The 19,903-nt window shown below is 39.5% G+C and overlaps 1 pseudogene; it reads left to right on the forward strand.

Annotated features, from left to right (window-relative positions):
• The first annotated feature begins 16,112 nt into the window (after positions 1-16,112).
• LOC143614544 (senescence-specific cysteine protease SAG39-like) lies at positions 16,113-17,267 on the forward strand (annotated as a pseudogene).
• Positions 17,268-19,903: the final 2,636 nt, after the last annotated feature.

Here is a 19,903-nt window from a genome sequence, read left to right on the forward strand (position 1 = left end):
AGAAAACGAACAGTCTTCCACTGTTCGCCTTCTTTCTTCATTTTTAAGAAAACTGTTCAAATTCTCTCTGAAATTTCGACTTTCTTGTTTGAAGATTTCAAGGACATATTTGAGTTTCTAAGGTATAGCTGATTATGGCGATATCATTTTCGTCAAAAATGGCTATGTGTTGATTGTTAAATTATGAAATTTTAGGAGTTAAAGGGTTTCTGATATTTTAAAACCCATTTGTGTATAGTTTATGTTAATTCATATATGTTTTTGATGTCATTATGATCGGAATCATATTCCGATACCCTTGGTGGGCTTCAATCATGAATTGATTGTTGTTTTCCGGGTTAATTATTGTTTTGTGACATTGGTATTTACTGTGGGTTCGTCTAACCTATGTACTGAGAGATTTTGAGTCTTAATCTCATTCATCTTCGATTACGATTGTAATTCCGAGTACAACGAGCTCATTAGCGTGATGATTCGACGATAGTTATGGCCTAATTGTTCTTGGGTTCATTATGTTGACTATCCGTGTTCATCCTAATTTTGACCATTGACTGTGTGAAGTCAAAGAACAAGTCTTAATTATGACCATTCGTTAGTCTTAGCGAATTGGAACTGTTTCGTGTCCAATTCGTTAAAATTTTACACGAACTAGCTTAGCGAATAAGATGTTACACGAATCAGATTTGGATTCGTTTTAAATATAATGAACTGAATTTAGTTCGTTAAACCTAAATAGTGATTCGCTAGTTTTAGTTCGTTAAGGTATTTACTTGATAGCGAATCGCCTGATTCGTTATCTCATTGTAACGAATCAGTGTGATTCTCAACGAATGACATTTATTAAATATATTAATTTTAATATTAAATAAATTAATTTTAATATTAATTTAATTTAATTAAAGGATTTAAATCGTCTAATATGCGTAACTAGATTAATTACACATATCTTTTGATTATATATTGTGATATCTATTCTCATATTCGGTTTTATTTATACAGTAAAACATGGTTGATCAAGAACAACAAAATCAACCGCCACAGGAACAACCTCCACAAGGACAACCACAACAACAAGTTCAACAAGCTGAAATGATCTTATTGCCGTTCAATAAGAAGCACAACATTTGTGCTTATATTGATCAAGATGTGACTGATTTGAGAACGTTTGGAGCTATGTTGACTTTCTTACGCCGTTCGAAGATACGCTATGCAATTACTGCTAAACCTAAAATGTATCTTAGTATAATCAGGCAATTTTGAAACACGGCGGAATATGTTGAGGAAAATAATTGGGTTAGAGCTACAATTAATCAGATCCCTATTACGATTGATGTTGAGGTCATTCGTCGGGTACTTCAATTTGAAGATAATGATGATTACCCGAGTGAATTTGACAGGATATTGGTTAGGGGTTTATTCACACGCTTGAATTATGGGGGTGATATTCGTAAGTCTATGTTGAACAAGAATGGGTTGTGTCCACCATACAAGTATATGCTGCATGTTTTACTTCATTGTATGAGTGGACGTCGCGGTGGTTTTGATGAGTGTAGACTAAGTTTGCAATCGGCATTTGTTGCTCTAATCCTGAATAAGCCCTTCAACTATTCAGAACTCATCTTTGATCATCTGAAAGAGCAAGTTCAGCAAACTCTACCGTCAAAGAAGTTCTTGATGTATCCTCGCTTTTTACAGCTAATTATTCAGGATTTGATACCGAATTTGGTGATTGATCGATCGTTGGTGAACGATGTTCTTGATATGGAACATATGAAAGCTGAAACGGTGCATCGTATGTTAATCAATAGAAAAGACAAGCCACAGGATAAACGGATGATTGGTCATATAATCAATCCGGATTACGTATGTCCTCCTAATGAGCGCTAGATCCATGATGATTCGGATTCCGAGCGTGAAGGGGGAGAAGGTGGGAACAATGATGGTGGAGATGATGATGGTGACAATGATGATGGTGATGGTGGAGCTGGTGAACGAGCTCTTAAAGAACAACAAGATGCAGTCGATGCTGCTCTAGCTGCCACCATGAAAGCTCAGCTAGAAAGAAAACGAAAGGGGAAAGTTGTAGCTACTGGTGGACCATCAAAGAAGCCCCGTGTGTCTGCTGGGGCTGGGGTAATTATTGGAACTCCACCACCACATCAATCTACTACTCAAAGCTCGGCGGTGTCGCTAACTACTAGCACTCCGATGCTTACCTTGACGACGACGATGGTGTCACATGAGAGGCTCGGTCTAATCCCTCAAATGGCGTTGACCGAGATACCGAGGCCTCCTGCTGTGTTGTCTACAGTATCTTCCACCACATCAATGAGACCTCCTCCTCTGCCAACAACTACTCTTCCTCCACCTCCGCCTAGTGATGTCTCTTTTATGAGGATTACTCGACCTCAAGGACCTGTTCAACCAGTTCATCCATCTGTATACAATTTGCCACCAGGTCGTCAAACAGAAATGCTGCTAAATCTGCTACATCTATATGAAAATCAAATGGCAACTGACCGTCAAACTCAAGAAAGACTCATGGAGAATCAACGTCGAATGATGAGTTATATTTCTTTTTGTCAGAAGGAGACTAAGTCGTTATGTACGATTGTTGAGTTTCAGGGGGTGAAATTAAAGGAACAAGAAGAGTTGATTTTACAATTAACTTGTAAAGATGATGCCCTCAAGAAAATTAAAAATGACGATGATGATCCTGACGAATCTGATGCAGGAGGTGAGCCTAAACAATCGCATGGTTCATCCTCTAGTGCTGGTGTTAGTGGCGCTGATGATTCGAACAAGCAGATAATTATCTATCAAGATCCAACAGCTGCCAAGCCAATAGAAATGATTGAGGCTAACATGGTGATATTTATGGATGGATCGGGGGTGGTTAGAAGTGTGGTGAACAGAGATGAGATAGAGGTCGGTGAGTTTATTGTTAGATCTTTGACATGGGAGCAGATTTTGATTCTGCTTGGGCTGAATGACGATCAGTTGACTGCTTTAGAGACTGATCCCGATGTCGAAGTGATCAATGAAGAATAAATGGAAGTTGATCCGTTATTTATGGATACGGATTTTATTTATGAGAACGAGGAGATTGAGATGGAGGATGTGACAGCTGAAGAGTACCCGGACTTGTATCAACACGCAAACGTTGATCAAGGTGCTCCGGTATTTCACGAAGATGTAATTAAAGAGACTGAGGATGAACTAGAAAATGTTGTGCAGCGAACAGTTCCTTCACTCAAAGAAGTGACTGATGATGACATAGAAAGATGGTTCAAACGTCAGAAAGTGGGTAAGATTATCAGTGCTTATCGGTATGTAGATCAAGAAAGAAAAGATACCGCTGCTGCTTGGATTGAGGCGAATCAGGTGACTACCTTCAAGACTGTTTCTAAGGTACATGGTGATATTGTCTCCTGGCTCTATGATTCAGACCTTAAAGTATGTATAGTCAAGTGGGAAAAGGGTGTCCAGTATTACGAGAGGATAATGGATGTTTTAACTCTACCGCGTTGGGATGTACGTACCCTCGCGAGACGTCCATTTATCAATCGTGGGAGTCACCGAACGGCTGAGTGGTTTCATCAACACTTACTGTTCGAGGTCAATCATGGCTTCAAATTCTTCAAGCCCTAGGTTCCAAGACGTAAGCGCATTGACGAGATTGATCCAAGGACCGGCTAGAAGAAACTTGTCTTGAAAGTGAAGCAGCCAAAGACAATGAAAAAGGTTCATGTGAAGACAATGCTTCAAGATATTTATCTGTCTTTCAACCGTTGGTACTATGACAATCGTACTGGCGAGGCCGATATTGTTCGTGGTCGAGGACTGCAGACCGAGCTCATCAAGATAATCGACCCGATGTGGTTGGTTAATTTATCCGAGACAGACAACGACGTGCTATACAGGAAGCAAATTTTGTTTGAACGCCAAGAAGATTACGATCTGGCTATGCAATTCCAACGAGTCGTTCGTGTGTGTCACGAACATGGAATTCAAAGTTGCAGAGACTGGCAGTCCAAGCGCTTCAAATAAGTTAAAGACAAAGAGCTCAAGACGAAGGGGTGTCTGTTAGTGCATGGTTTTGCGTCTGGAGTCTTTGTATTTATCGTTAATGTTTAAATGATAATTAATGTAATATTTAATGTTTATACTTGACTAGTTCGTTAAGATTAAGTCTAGTTCGCTAGGGATGTTAGCGAACTAAGACTAGTTCGTTAAAGTTAAGTCTAGTTCGCTAGGGATGTTAGCGAACTAAGACATTATAATGTATTCCCTCCTGATTCATTAGGGGATGTTAACGAATCAAGGGGTGGTTCGTTATGTTAAATTATGTAACGAAGGGGAAGCTGGTTCGCTAGGGGATGTTAGCGAACCAGGTCGCCTTCTATATATAGTGAGCTACTGATCACTTTAATAAAAGGTTTTTGAAAAGGTTTTGGGAAGTTTTGTGCTATCCAAATCTCTCTCAAGCTTCACCTTAATATACTATACTGATAACTTATTGATAATTTATACACATATTTATAACACTGAATTGATGTTAATTATGAGCTAGATCCTTACTCGTATTAATCTTATATACACAGATCTTAGATCTGTTAGTTGTAATTGTTATTGATTGGTAATACGGGTTCCAACACTATTCTATTGCTGGGCTCAGGATGTGTACGATAGGGATCTTGACACCTTCTGGTATCTTGAAGGATGAAGCTAAATATGCCAGGGCGTCTGCTTCAACATTCTCTACCCTAGGTACCTGCGAAATATCAAATATTTCGAAATACTTTGCTAGTTTTTTTACTAGCTCTAGATATTTCATTAGTCTTTCTCCTCTAACAGTATATGAGCCATTAAAATGATTAGTTAATAATAATGAATCAACATGCACTTGAATAAACCTGATTTTCATGTCAATTGCTAGTTGTAATCACGCTATCAAAGCTTCATATTCTGCCTCATTATTTGTGGCTTGAAATCCGCAGGATATGGATTGAGGTATAATGTCCCCTTTGTGGCGATTTCAGCAGAATCCTGAGACCTGTTCCTCTAACATTTGAAGCACCATAAGTGTATAGAGTCCACTTATCTTTTGTTTCTGCAAGTTGTTGGAATTCCAAGTCTGCCTTTTCTTTAAGCTCACTTGTGAAATCAGCCACAAAATCTGCTAATGCCTGGGATTTGATAGCAGTCCTAGGTTCATATGTTATATCATATGCACTTAGCTTTACTGCCCATTTTGCCATTCTACCTGACATTTCTGGTTTTCTTAAAACAGACTTAATAGGATAGTTAGTTTTAACACATATAGGGTGAGTTTCAAAATAATGTCTAAGTTTAGTAGATTCCATAATAAGTGCTAAAATTAATTTCTCAAGATAAGAATACCTGGTTTCAGCATCCAAAAGACTTTTACTTACATAATATATTGGATGTTGTTGACCTTCGAGATCCTTAGCCAAAACTGCACTTATAGCATTATTTGATACAACAAGATATAAAGATAGAGATTCACCTTCCTCGGGTTTTACCAGTAGAGGAGCAGAAGAAAGATAAGCTTTTAAGGATGATAAAGCTTCCTCATGCTTACTGCGCCACTCGAACCTCTTGTTTTTCTTCAGGATATCGTAAAATTTTTTGCACTTTTCTGAGGATTTGGATATGAATCTGTTGAGTGCCGCTATCCTGCAGGTCAGCCTTTGAACATCCTTAACTGCATCTGGGGATTTTAGATTCAGGATAGCTTGTATCTGTTCCGGACTCGCCTCTATCCCCCTTTTGGTGACCATATATCCCAAGAATTTTCCAGCCTTTACTCCGAAATGGCATTTCGAAGGATTCAGCTTCATGTTGTATTTGTCGAGGATATCAAATGCTGTCTTGAGATCTTGAAGGTGATCTTCAGCTTTCTTGGACTTCACCACCATATCATCAATATAGACCTCCATTGTGTCCCCCAATTGCTCTTTGAACATCATGTTAACTAACCTCTGATAGGTTGCACCTGCATTTCTAAGTCCAAAGGGCATAGCAATATAACAATAAATACCTGTGGGAGTCATAAAGGCCGTATCTTCTTGATCTGAGGGCTCCATCTGGATTTGCTGAAATCCTGAGGATGCGTCCATAAATGTCAGCATCTCGTGACCAGTTGTAGCATCCACCATTGAATCTATGTATGGTAGAGGGAATGGATCTTTGGGACAAGCTTTATTCAAGTCTGCGAAGTCTACACAAACTCTCCATTTGCCATTCTTTTTCTGTACAACCACCACATTTGCTAACCATCGGGGATATTGAACTTCCCTAATCATTTTCGCCTTCAAGAGTCTTTCTACTTCCTCTTGAATGATTATGTTTCTTTCAGGTGCAAACTTTCTTCTCTTTTGACGGATTGGCCTGAAAGAATTATCAATTCCAAGTTTATGTGTTATAATATCTTTTGAAATACCTGTCATATCTTCATGTTTCCATGCAAATGTTGATCGCCTTGACTTGAGGAAATCGAGCAATCCTCGGGAATGCTAGTTCCTATCAGCACTTTGACTTCAGGATCCTCGGGATAAAGAGGTACTTCTTTAATTTCTTCTTCCCTGGCCTCCATTACGCCTTGTGATAGCTTCTGTATTTGCTACGCCTGCTGGGGTTTGGCAGTACAATTCATAGAGGATGTGTAGCAATTCTTGGCGTCTTGTTGGTCACTGATGATTTTGATAACTCCCCACGGACTCGGGAGTTTTACACATTGGTGATAAGTAGATGGGACTGCTTTCATCTCGTGTATCCAGGGCCTGCCTAATATAATATTGCAACAAGATAAACAGTCAATAACACAAAATTTTTGCATTTTACCTTCGACATATATTGGGAGCTTAATCTCCCTAATAGTATTTTTAGTTTCTCCACTGAATCCAACCAATACTGAGGAACTGGGGACGATCTCATCCTCAGGAATATTCATCTTTTTCAGTACGTCTAATTGAATAATTTTGACAGAGCTTCCGCCATCTATGAGGATCCTACGAACATAATGGTTAGCCACATATAAAGTTATTACCAAACTATCATGATGAGGATCCTGAACATCGACTCTATCACTTTCATCGAAGGATATAATCCTCTCTTGAGTGAGAATAGATGTCTTTGTTGGCCTGTCAGCCACTTCTAACTTTCTTTGGTCAGCGTTTCTCTTTGCAGCAGAATAAGAGGTTCCACAGATGTCGGATCCTCCGGATATGAACATGATTGTTCTTGCATCTGTTGGTGGAGGAGTCAGCTTTTCTGGAATTTTCTTGGGATCCCGTTCTCTTCCCTTCTTCTTGCCAAGTAGCTCTTTCAAGTGGCCCTTGCTGAGAAGATAGCTGATCTCCCTTCTGAGTGCAATGCAATCATCAGTCAAGTGCCCAAAGTCTTCGTGGAAGGCACACCATTTTGATTTGTCTTTCCATGCTCATGGTTTCTCCATCTTCCTTGGCCACCTGGCTTTCTCACCTAAATCCTGCATGGCACACATTAATCCACCAATATCAACAGAAAAACAATATTCAGAGATTTTAGGATATTCTTCGTCATCTTCTTCATCTACTGCATTAATCCTGGGGTTATCAGGCTTGTGGTAAGGCTTTGCTCGAAAAGACTTTCCCGGGGATTCGAATTTCCTGTTCGTCTGATCATACTTCGAGATATCGACCTTAGAGTTTTTCTTATCGTCTTCTAGCCTGATAAACCTCAGAGCTCTGCTTCTTGCTTCATCTAATGACCTGCATGGAGTCATAACGAGATCATCATAGAAAGAGGAGCCCTTCTCTAACCCCAACTTGAGAGCTTCCACTGCTGAAGCTGGGTTTAGATTCAGGATTTCCAGCGACTCCTTACTAAACCTGGTAATAAAATCTCTCAAGGATTCCCCAGGATTCTGGGTAACCCTATAAAGATCACCTGTCATTTTCTCAAAAGTTCTACTGCAAGAAAACTGGTTATTAAACATGTTAACTAAATGAGAAAAAGAATTGATAGTGTTAGGGGGAATACTCAGTAGCCATTTCATGGCTGCTCCGGTTAAGGTAGAACCAAACCCTTTGCAAAGACATGCTTCCTTGATTTCCATAGGGATTGGATTGATCTCCATACGTTCTCTGTATTGTGCGACGTGTTCCTCAGGATCCGTCGAGCCATCATACAGTTTCATATTTGGGGTTTGAAACCGTTTTGAGATCTGCACGTCGCTAATCGATGGCACGAACCGGGATATCTTGTGGCTATCAGTAGGAACTTCAGCTATAGGAAGGATTACACAAGGTACATTTGATATCATGTCCTTGAGCTTCTGTAACTCTCGGGCTAAACTTGAACTTATGCCTGCATCCTGCAAAAATCCCTGATTAGCATTAAAAGGAATGGTATTGAAAGTGTTACCCTGATTGATATTCTGAGGAACGGTTTGGGTGTTGTAGCTGGTATTCCCGAACATAGTATTTCCTGGAGTGACAAATGGAGTGGTCGAGGTGTTAGCCTGCATCGGGATGAAGTCTCCCTGGTGCACCTCGGAGGACCCTGCAAATTGCTGAGTCTGAGCATATGGCTGCTGAGGATTGAAGAATCCTGATGGAGGTAATCCTGAGAATCCTGCCTGCTGTGGAAATCCTGAGGATACCACCTGCTGGTAAGGACCTGAAGATCCTCCCTTCTGCGCAAATCCTGAGGATAACGCCTGTTGATAAGAACCCAAGGATCCTCCCTGCTGCGCCATTCCTGAGGATAACGCCTGTTGATAAGGACCTGAGGATCCTCCCTGCTGCGCCAATCCTGAGGATAACGCCTGTTGATAAGGACCTGAGGATCCTCCCTGCTGTGACAATCCTGAGGATCCTGCATGTTGAAACGGCCCAGCAATGGATGCATGCAAGTATCCTTGGGATCCGGATGAGTACAATCCCGTGGACCCTGAGTGCTGGAAAAGCGAGGATACATGGTTGTCGTGGTTGACTCCGAACGCACTAATCCTGAGGATCCTGGAGGAGTGAAATCCAGAGATCTCGGGATTAATGGCGTGAATTCTTCTGTCGGCTTCTTGGCTTTCCTGATATCTTCTAGTTCCTTCACCAACATCTGGTTGGTCTTGTTCTGGCGATCCATCTGTTCCTGTAATCTCTTATAAATAGACAAAAGTTCATTATTAGATACCATAACGGGATCCTGGGGGGATGGTCTTGATCCCAAAAACACTGGAGTAGCAGCTTTCTTCTGAATGTTGTTAGGTTTCTTTGGGATAACAGCAACAGAAGGAGGGGGAGGCATGGAAGTTTTCGTTGAGGATTCTGAGGCAGCGGCAGAAGATGAAACAATCTTGGGCTGTGAAGACATGTTGTGGATATTGAGAGTAGGGTTTCGTTTGAGAATGAATAATGATCAAAGCACCGTTTGCCCCACGGTGGCGCCAAATTGTTTCGGTTAAAAATTAACAACTAACTTTTGATCAAATTAGTTCGTGAGGCTAGGTGCTAAATGGTAAAAAGATCGGACACAAAGATATGATCATGAGGGAAAAAACCCTTGATTATAATAATTTTCGTTTCGGTCAAGAGTTAACAACTTAATCCTTAGTCGAATTTGCTTCTGTTAAGGATTATGAACGTAACTTTTGGTCGAATTAACGCTTGATTATTATGATCGCCGGCACAAAAAACCCCCGGACGGTGAAAACTATCACCGTCAAGTTTATTAATATCGAAAACAAGTGGTTACAAGGGTTGGAGCTGATTAAATATCGAAAGCTAAGTGTTACAATGATTGCTAATAGCTAAGTCGTGAAAGAGTGTGTGTCTCCGATCGATATTATCAGCTCAATATATAATAAGAGATTACAACTGATATCCCAATTATTCAGGAAACCCTAGACTAAGTCATCAGCTAGCCGTTATTGCCCACGTTGTTATTTGACGAAGTTTAAGCAGCATTGTAACATCCTAAAATTTTAATGTTGAATAAAGAAAGTTATGTTTAGTGATTTCGCGTTAATTATTGGATATCGAGTAAGGAGCGGATCATGGACTTGGATTAATTGAGATGGGTTAAATGAGAATGGGCCTTAGGTCCATGGGATTTAAGGGATATAATATCCCCTAAACTCTAAAATATCTTTCATTTCACCATATTCTCTTACACTCCAAAACACACACACCTCACACCAACACCGCCGCCGGCCGAGGGAAGAACCGAGCCAGATCCGAGAGAGAGAGCGATTAGTTGTGATAACAAGTTAAACAAGATCCAAACAAGCTCAGAAAGGTATGATTCTTGATCCTTGAAGTTTAAAGATCCAAGTTTTATAGTGTAGATACGACCGAAAATGGTCGGGAAGCGTAGTGGGTGATGTCGAACCTTAACAAGGGTGTTAAAATCGCCAAAATGCTCAATAAAAACCAAAACAGCGGCTGATCTGGGCAACTTCGCCTGCAACTGGGCAACTTCGCCTTCAAAGCGATAACTTCGCCTTCAAAGCGATAACTTCGCCTGAGGCCAAGTTCGCCTAATTGACAACTTCGCCTAGAGCTAAGTTCGCCTGAGGCTTAACTTCGCCTAAAGCCAAGTTCGCCTGATGACAACTTCGCCTAAAGCTAAGTTCGCCTAAGGTTTAACTTCGCCTAAAGCTAAGTTCGCCTAAGGTTTAACTTCGCCTAAAGCCAAGTTCGACCCCAGCCAGGGGCTCTGCCCCTTGGACCCTGCTAGGGGCTGCCGCCCCTAGACCCCGCTGCCAAGGGCGCTGCCCCCGGACCCCCGTTCGTTGTGGGTAGTAGTTAAGACTAGAAAGATGATATGAGTAGTAATAATTAATTGATACGTATACTTGTTATACAGTCAGCCGTGCACAACTGAAGAAAGGGATTACGATTAACGGTGAACGTAACCGTGTTCAGGTGAGTTTCTAGCCCCATTTATGTGTTATGTTTTCGGGGCTGTGTGCATACTCGATATGTTTGTTAATACGCTTATCCTAAGAGATAAGTGTATGTCTTATGTGAATGATGTGATATGTATGAATGATTGCTTGATGGTACGTGAACGATCTTCGGATATTGCACGTACTGTCAGGTTGGAACGCTAAGTATAAGGTAAGTATGATATGTATGCTTATGTGTATGAATGTGATAAAGTTAATAAAAGAAGGAAAGGATGGTTGTATGGTAACGAAGAGGGAATCGAACCCTACTAATATTCGAGAACTAGGGAACCGAACCCTACTAATATTCGAGGAAAGAGGGACCGAGCCCTAATAATACTCGAGGAAAGAGGGTACCAAGCCCTAATAATACTCGAGGAAGGAGGGTACCGAGCCCTAATAATACTCGAGGAAGGAGGGTACCGAGCCCTAATAATACTCGAGGAATGTAGGGCGTAATGCTCTTTATAACGTAAGATATGAAAGTAAGTTAATACAAAAGAAAGTATGAAAGTAAGAAAGTATGAATGAAAGAATATAAGTTTATGTGTATTGTATAGTGTATGATTAACTAGAACTCACTCAGCGTAGCTGACTTTTAGTATGCACGCAGGTGAGTAGGATGAGGCAGCTCGCTTGAGGAGACACGTGGCACTGAATAAGAGTCTGACATCTGAAGACTTATGATGTTTTAATTTTAATGCTTTAATGTTGAAAGACAAAGGATGTTTTGAGACAAGTTATGAATTATGTAATGTTTTATGAAAGTTTTATATTCCGCGTAAATGTTTTAATTAACTCTGATATTTAGAACTGTGTTTATGAGTAAATCCAACACGAAAGTAGGGCTACCGGTAACGGGGCCTTACAAGCATTCCGTTGCAATCCACGTTCATATAAACATATTTAACACGTGCTCTTATCTGCAAAACAGTTAGATATTATAGGACAATTGAATTAGTCAACTTACCTTTCTCAGAATAACCGCTTGAGTCAATATCCTTAAGTTAAGCTCAATTCCGAGGATAAAAATCCGCACCCAACAGTTACCATGTGAGAATGACATAAATTATTAGTTTTTATTTTTTTGGTAAGCTAGAAACAGTCAAAAAAAAATAGAAATGGTTGTGAGTGGTGGTGTGATAGTGGTGGTGGGCAGCGAGCAGTAAGGTGGTGGTGGATGTGAGGGGCGGGAGCGATTGTTTGTGGTGGCAGGTGGTGTTGGCGTTGGTAAGCGTCGGGTGAAGATTGTGATGGCTAGGAATAATGGTTGGTGGTGGTCGTGGTGGCAGCGGCGGCGGAGACGGGTGGTGGTGGCGGGCGGCGGAGGCGGGTGGTGGTGGCGGGCGGCGGGAGTGATTGTTGGTGGTGGCAGGTGGTGGCGGTGGCGGTGGTAAGCGGCAGGTGATGCTAGGAGCGATAGTTGGTGTCGGTGGTGGGCGGAGATTGTAGGTGGTGGTGGGTGGTTGGTGGCGGCGGTGGAGGCGGGTGGTAGTGGCGGGGGAGACGGAGATGGATGGTGGTGGTGGTGAAAGGGAACCGGGTAGTGGTGGTGGTGGTGGTGGTGGTGGTGAGAGGACAACGGGTAGTAGTGGTGGTGAGAGGACAATGGGTAGTGGTGGTGGAAGGTTGGTGGAGGTGATATAGTGTGAAAGAAGGATCTAATGGAAAGAAACACAATTGGGGTGGATGAAATGAATTTGGGATGTATTAGAGGGAATGGAATGGACATGGTAATGGGTGATTCAATTCCATTGACCAATCAAACACATTTTTTTTTCATTCTATCATAATGATCCATTCAAATCCGCCTCTCATTCATGCATATCATACGATACCTAAGTTTGCCGCCAAAACAAAATGTTGCCAATTAATATTCTAAGTGTCTAACAGTGTAGCTGGATGGGACTTGCACTCTCATACATTAGAAAGAAAAATTCTTATCCAAGACATTGATAGTGTTAGACCGAATTTGTTTGCTACTTTTCGAAAGAATTTGTTTGCTAAGCTGGTATTTAACGTGAAAAGTTGTTGGTTAGGCTTAACGTATTTGGCGACAAAAGCATGGCGACTGGGCAACTTTTTTTTTGGGGGGGGGGGGACACTGCCCTCCAGGCGATATTGGGCGAAATGTGGCGGGTGGGTTTTGTCGCCGGAAGGAGGAACGAAATATTATTATTTTAATAATATGACCGTTGGCAACGGTCAAACAAATAATAATTAAAACAATATATATATATATATATAATATATATAAACATACACATTTTGCTCCTTTTCATATCCATTTCATACACAATTCATACCCAAATTCTTCAAAAAATCTAGCAAAATGAATCATATAAACAACCTGAACCACCCATTCCCTCCTTTCGGTCAATTCCATGGTTCGCAATACCAACCGAACTATCCGTTTCAATTTCCCGACCCGAACCTATACATGTACGCCAACTACCTCACACCCCAAAACTTCATGCCGGCGTTCGGGTCTACACTACCGGAGTCGGAGCCGGTGCCGGAGACGCAAACGGCACGGGCCTCCGGTTCAAGCCAAAAGCCGACCCGTAAACACACAAAAAAAACAACCGGGTGACCCGACGCCGTAACGTGATCCATGCAAGCAATGGGCCGAGAAGGAGGAGGTGGCCCTCGCAAGGGCTTGGATCGTCATTTCGGAAGATCCCGACGTCGGTAAGTTTTTTAATATTAACTAGTTATTAAAAATGTATTTAGTGCTTATTAAAAATATATACTAATTGTGACAAATAATTTTAACTTTTAGCTAACTTTCAAGCCAACGGGATATTTTGGAAGAATATATTTGAAGCTTGGCTCGCGCTAACCGGTAAACCCAAAGAATACCGGGGAAAAGAAGTGGTTCAAGCCCACTGGAAGGGGCTTAATGCCGATTCTAAAAAAATTGCCGGCATATTTAACCGGTTGCACGGGCCCGGTTGGCGTAGCGGGCATAACGACGGCGACATTATATCTCAAGCCTACGCCATTGCGCAAGGCCAAATCGAAGGGCGGTCCGGGAAACCGTTCAAGTATTTCAGATGTTGGGACAAACTACACCATTGCGCAAAATGGAACGGGGGCACCCACCGTTCCGGCCGCCCGACTAGCCGGCTCATCCCGGCCTTCAAAAAAGTCAAAGACATCGTCGTCGACAAACCCGAGCACACCAAACACACCCTCCGATTCTCGTAACTTCTTCGAGAACGAAGTTGTTAATTTAGCCGACGACGAAGAAGTACATGAGTTGCCTCGACCCTGCGAAAGATCGAGAAAAAATAAGGGGGAAGGTTCGTCGTCATCACGATTCAATACGGCGGCGAATGAAAACGTCGGACAATTAAACGAGTTGGTCGACCGTTTGGAAACAAATGCCGCAGGAATAGGAAACGACCTTAGAACATCCGACAAACGCCAAAAAAAGCTGGCCCCGACGTTTGAATTACGTCAAATGAAAGATTGAAGACTACGAATTCCTCAAATCGAAGGGGTTTCACGAGGAGGCAGCATTATTGCATCAATGGGACCTCATCGTCAACACACATAAGTCGTCGCTGCCGGAGAAGTTATTAGGTCGAAGGAAAATATGATATGTCTCCGTACCAAGTTGTCGAGAGGTGGTGGAAGCCGGCGGGTTACTCCCATGTTGGCAGGGTGCAAACGAGCTGAGCTACTCGAGATCAAGTCGTGAAAAAACTTGGTTGAGCCAAGCTTAGACAAGCTCAAGCCCGAGCTCAAGCCTAAAAGCAAGCTCGTTTAACAGATGAGCCTGAGCCCAAGCTTCAAACAAGGTTTATGTGTGAAAAGACAACTCCACCCATGTTTTTAACAGATTAAAAAACGTTAAGTAACGACAAAAAAAAGCCCATCACGTGGTTAATTCCTACAAAACATTGTTGACCATATGTGATGATTTATATAATTAACTCTAAATTTATCTATGCGAAGTGTTGTAAAAATGTTGGGAGGTGGGCTGAGGACTAGCGATTAGTCGGCATTAATCAGATCGGACTTTAATGTATAATATTCAGTTTTATATATACACGCACAAATTTTTATATGTAATTTTCAGTTTTATACATACACAAACATATTTTGGCTGGAATCTCACTTGAAACCGTTGGTTTTTGCTATAATCTCGCGCAAACCGTTGATTTTGGTCGGAATTTCGCCGGAAGCCTCTGTTTTTTGTCAGAATCCTGTTGGAAACCGCCGATTTGGCCGGATTTACCGATTAATTGGCCGACTAGCCCAAAATTAATTAGTGAAGAGAGGACTAATGATTAATCAGTGACTAGTCGAAATTTTTGCAACACTATGGGCAAGAGTCAACCCAAAACTAGTTTTTATTTTATCATTTATGAGAGTATTCCTATCACAAATCATTCATATGGTTAACAAGAAAAAAAACTGAGTTTACATACGAAACTGGAGACAACTGATTTGATTTTGCATAGCTGTTAATCTGGACATAACTGATTTTATATAACTGATATTATCACAAATCATTCAAATGGTTAACAAGAAAAAAAACTGAGTTTACATACGAAACTGGAGATAACTGATTTGATTTTGCATAGCTGTTAATCTGGACATAACTGATTTTATATAACTGATATTCTACTAAAAGAAATCTCAAACCCATCAATAAATAATTATAAAATAGATTCACATAATTATAATTGTGTTATGTGTACATAGTTCTTTTTATTTTCCCTTTTTTGAATGTCTAACTCACACCCTTAAACCTACTTCTAAATTTAAAAATTTAAACAATTGTTTCACACTAGGACTTCAACACTATCACTCAAAAGATACAACATTTCAATACCTTAATATCATTTGAGTTACAAGCGTTTTGCAACACAATTTAAAACAAATTCACTTTCACAACATATTTGCAATAATTAAGCCTGTATATTACAAAACTAATCCATTCAAATAATTATCAAAATATTTTCTATAAAAAGTGGGCTGCTTTCTTTCAGCTCATTTTATCGATCGCCAAGATTACGGGGAACAAAATAAGCCTTTCTACTAATAAAAATGTTACCTTACATAGATTTAACTTATATATACCTTTTAGTTGTAACAAAACAATGTACCATTTGTCCCAACAACGTACTGTTATCCATTCCAATCCATGGGTTTGTCACAAGAGAGAATGCTAATTCAGTCTTTCATAATTCTTGTCATGTGTATGTGTCAAATAACTTCTCGAACCGTGCGTGACGCATACATGTCACAAAAGCATGATCTCTGGACTGCTCAGTTTGGTCGTGTGTACGAAACTTATGCGGAACACGAAATGCGGTTCAACATATTCAAGAAAAATGTTGAATTCGTAGAGTCATTCAACTCGTTTGGAGATCGGTCTTACAAGCTGGCTATCAACCAATTTGCAGACCGAACGACGAACGAGTTCAAGACCTATTTTATGGGGCACAAGAAGCCATATAATTTGAAGTCACAACTAACATCGTTTAAATATGAAAGTGTGAGTGAAGTGCCAAGTAGCTTGGACTGGAGGGAGAAAGGGGCCGTTACAGAAGTCAAGAGTCAAGGCGCATGTGGTAATTAAACCATGTTTTATATTTAATTTAATTTTTTTATAACAACATGTTCAGTCTGATATTGGTTTCTTAAATCTAAAAACATGTGGTGCATTGTTGTTGTTGTTCAAAAAAATTATTATTGTTGTTATATTATTATTATTTTTATTTCGATATACATTTACAGAAATGAGATATACTCAAAATAACTTGTAATTTAATTTTTACAGGAAGTTGTTGGGCGTTTTCGACAATCGGTGCTGTGGAAGGAATGTCTAGGGGGATTTAAGGAAAATGCCTTTGATTATATTGCTAAAACTGGTATAAATACCGAAACTGGCTACCCTTACGATGCAGCCAATGAAACATGCAACATGGTTTATGAGGCAAATCGCGCAGCTAGCAACCGGTTTTGAAATGGTACCGCCCAACAATGAAACAGCGCTGCTTAATGCTGTGTCCCAGCAACCGATATCAGTATCCATCGATGCAAGTTGTGACGAATTCAGCTACTACTCAAGTGGTGTTCTTACAAAATCTTGCGGTACAAATTTAACCCATGATGTTACATTGGTTGGGTATGGAACATTTGATGGCATCAAGTATTGGCTAGTGAAGAACTCATGGGGCCCTGAGTGGGTATGGATGGATATATGATGATGCAGCGTGATGTGAATGCCACTGAAGGACTGTGTGGAATCACACTGCGATCATCGTTCCCAACGGCTAAATCGCTTGTTAATTAGTCTAGAACATTGCAACTCTGATCATAGAAAATGATCAAATTGGTAGAGTAGCTTAAGAACTGATTGTAACAAAGATTATATTGTTGCATTCTGGAATCAAATTACTAACTTTCTCTATTCTTTTTGCTTTTGAATATTTAACCAAGAACTTACTTGAAATATTAAGATCTTAATTAGCTAGTATAGTAATACGACTCTTATATGTGTTGTATGAGTCAACACACTTTAAAATTAAACATTAAAGTATGTTTTGTATAAGTCAAGTATATTAATATCAAAGAAAACTTCAGCAAATGGCTGCTTAATTAGCGTTAAACCGGCATTAACTGTTTTGATCGTGTTGTTAACTAACTTAATTAACTAAGGTAGCGTTTGGTATGCATTAATGACAAGGGGAATGGAATGATTCATTACGTGGGAATGAAGAAAGTGGTGTTTGGTTACTCAATGGAATGGAATCATCCATTACACATGGAATCACATTCCATCAAAACCATTCCTTCCCACCCTCCTTTTTTTTTCATTCCATTCCTCCCTCACCCAGCTTTCTCAACATCACCACCACCTACCAACAACCACCACTACCATCGCCGCCACCACCAACCCCTGACCGCCACCGTCGCCACCACCACCACCACCTTACCACCAACGCTACCACCACCACCTGACCATAACCACTATCACCACTGTCGCTGCCTAACCACCACCGCTGTCGTCGCCACCCTATCATTGACATCACTACCCATTATACTATCGCCACCCCACTACCACAACCACCCCGCCTAACCGCCACCATTTTTTTCACTGGAGCTATCACCACCACCGTCACAATTCCAGTTTTTTTTTTTTTTTTGTAAAAAAAATATATTTTGGGATAGAAATATTTTTTTTATTTCTATTTCATTGCTATAGTTTTTTTGAATATCAAACAACATAAAGTAATTATTCATTTCATTCTCATAGGTTAACCAAACAAGACAAAAGAATGGTAATGATCTATTTCATTCCTTTATTCATTCCATTCCATCTCTCAATCCATTCCCTCTTCATTCCATTACTTCTAACCAAACATACCCTAAATTACATATAATAGTACGTGTACAATAATTAAGATTGTGATATGATTACATAAATCGATTCGATGTCATAAGGTGAAAATAAAGAAACCACTGAACCATGTCCATAAATTTTGTTTTTAAAACCATATTTGAAAACACTAATAGGTGAGCCCGCGCGTTGCGGCGGAGACACAACAACAACGACTTGGTCATCCTGAGTTTGGTTTGAGGTGAAGACGTGACGGACATTCGACGGCGTCGATACTTTCACATACATACAAAATAAAATTGTCTTACTAATAAATAAAATAAAATTGTATTATATATATAATACATTTTTTTTCGTGCTTTGCGACGAGTATGTAATTATCAAATTGTCTTAGTATGTAATTATCAAATTGTCTTACTAATAAATAAAATAAAATGTATTATATATATATATATATATATATATATATATATATATATATATATATATATATATATATATAATAAATGAAACCTTTAAAAGCTCCTTATTTTTTCTCAAGCCAGCAAATTGCTTTATTTGTAAATGAATGTTTCTCATGCATTTGACCCGAATTCATGTGTATGGGTCTCACCAAACGCAGATTACCTTAAACGGGTTATAACATCCCATTAAATTAAAAATTCATCTCATCATATATTTGATATGAAAATTCCTATAATATAGGGATATATTAAAAATTAATATCCTATTTCAAAAACATATTTTTATTAATAAACAATTTCATAATAAAAAATAAGCAGATCATGGGTCTCACCATTACGTAAAATTTGTTTGGACATTGTCCCATTCTCATATATCTACATATATCAATGTATATACATTTGAATACAATACAAGAGGTGAGCAAAGTTTTACCAGCAAACTTTCTACAGACATCGTGATCAATTTGTTTTTTTTTTCATAGTGATTTGTATATAATAAAGTCAATTTTGAATCATTATATTCACATTAAAATCTTTTACATGTTGAATTATAAAATCTTTGTGAATGTCTTGAACTAAGTGTACTAATTTCCATGACTATGCTGATTCAACCGTTAGGTTAAGCAGTCAAAGCAGTCAAAGAAAAGACAAACGACATGATAGCGTATAACGTGTCCAAAATTGATTCGATTAACAATACGGGGTTTTTTCAATATAACCTAAATCAAATGCAATTTCAAATCATAAATCATGTAACAGGGAACATTTTGGGTCTCATAATTAGTTATTTTGGGTTGCATCATGCAATGTCAAAAGGATGCGTTAGTAACTTGAAAGGTATTAGTTGGTGCCAAAGGTTATCAACGTTTTATGTTTTGGTGACACAAGTGAAAGCCAATTGGACAAAAACTATATGATTTAAACTACAAAATAGACAATGATAGAGACAAATGCAGCATCCCAATTCTTCAACTATTGCTTTAAAACAATTAAAAGTAACCATCTTCATTTCCAATTAAATGACATCCAAAATCAATTACATAAACCTAATCCAGAAATGTAACATAACATCTTAAGTTGTAAATGGTATAATCATCATTTATCAGTTCATTAAACTTCACTTCT

Source organism: Bidens hawaiensis, unplaced genomic scaffold (assembly GCF_021521415.1).
Source record: "Bidens hawaiensis isolate Kalapana, Puna unplaced genomic scaffold, B.hawaiensis_p1.1 tig00040189_1, whole genome shotgun sequence".
Classification (NCBI taxonomy): domain Eukaryota; kingdom Viridiplantae; phylum Streptophyta; class Magnoliopsida; order Asterales; family Asteraceae; genus Bidens; species Bidens hawaiensis.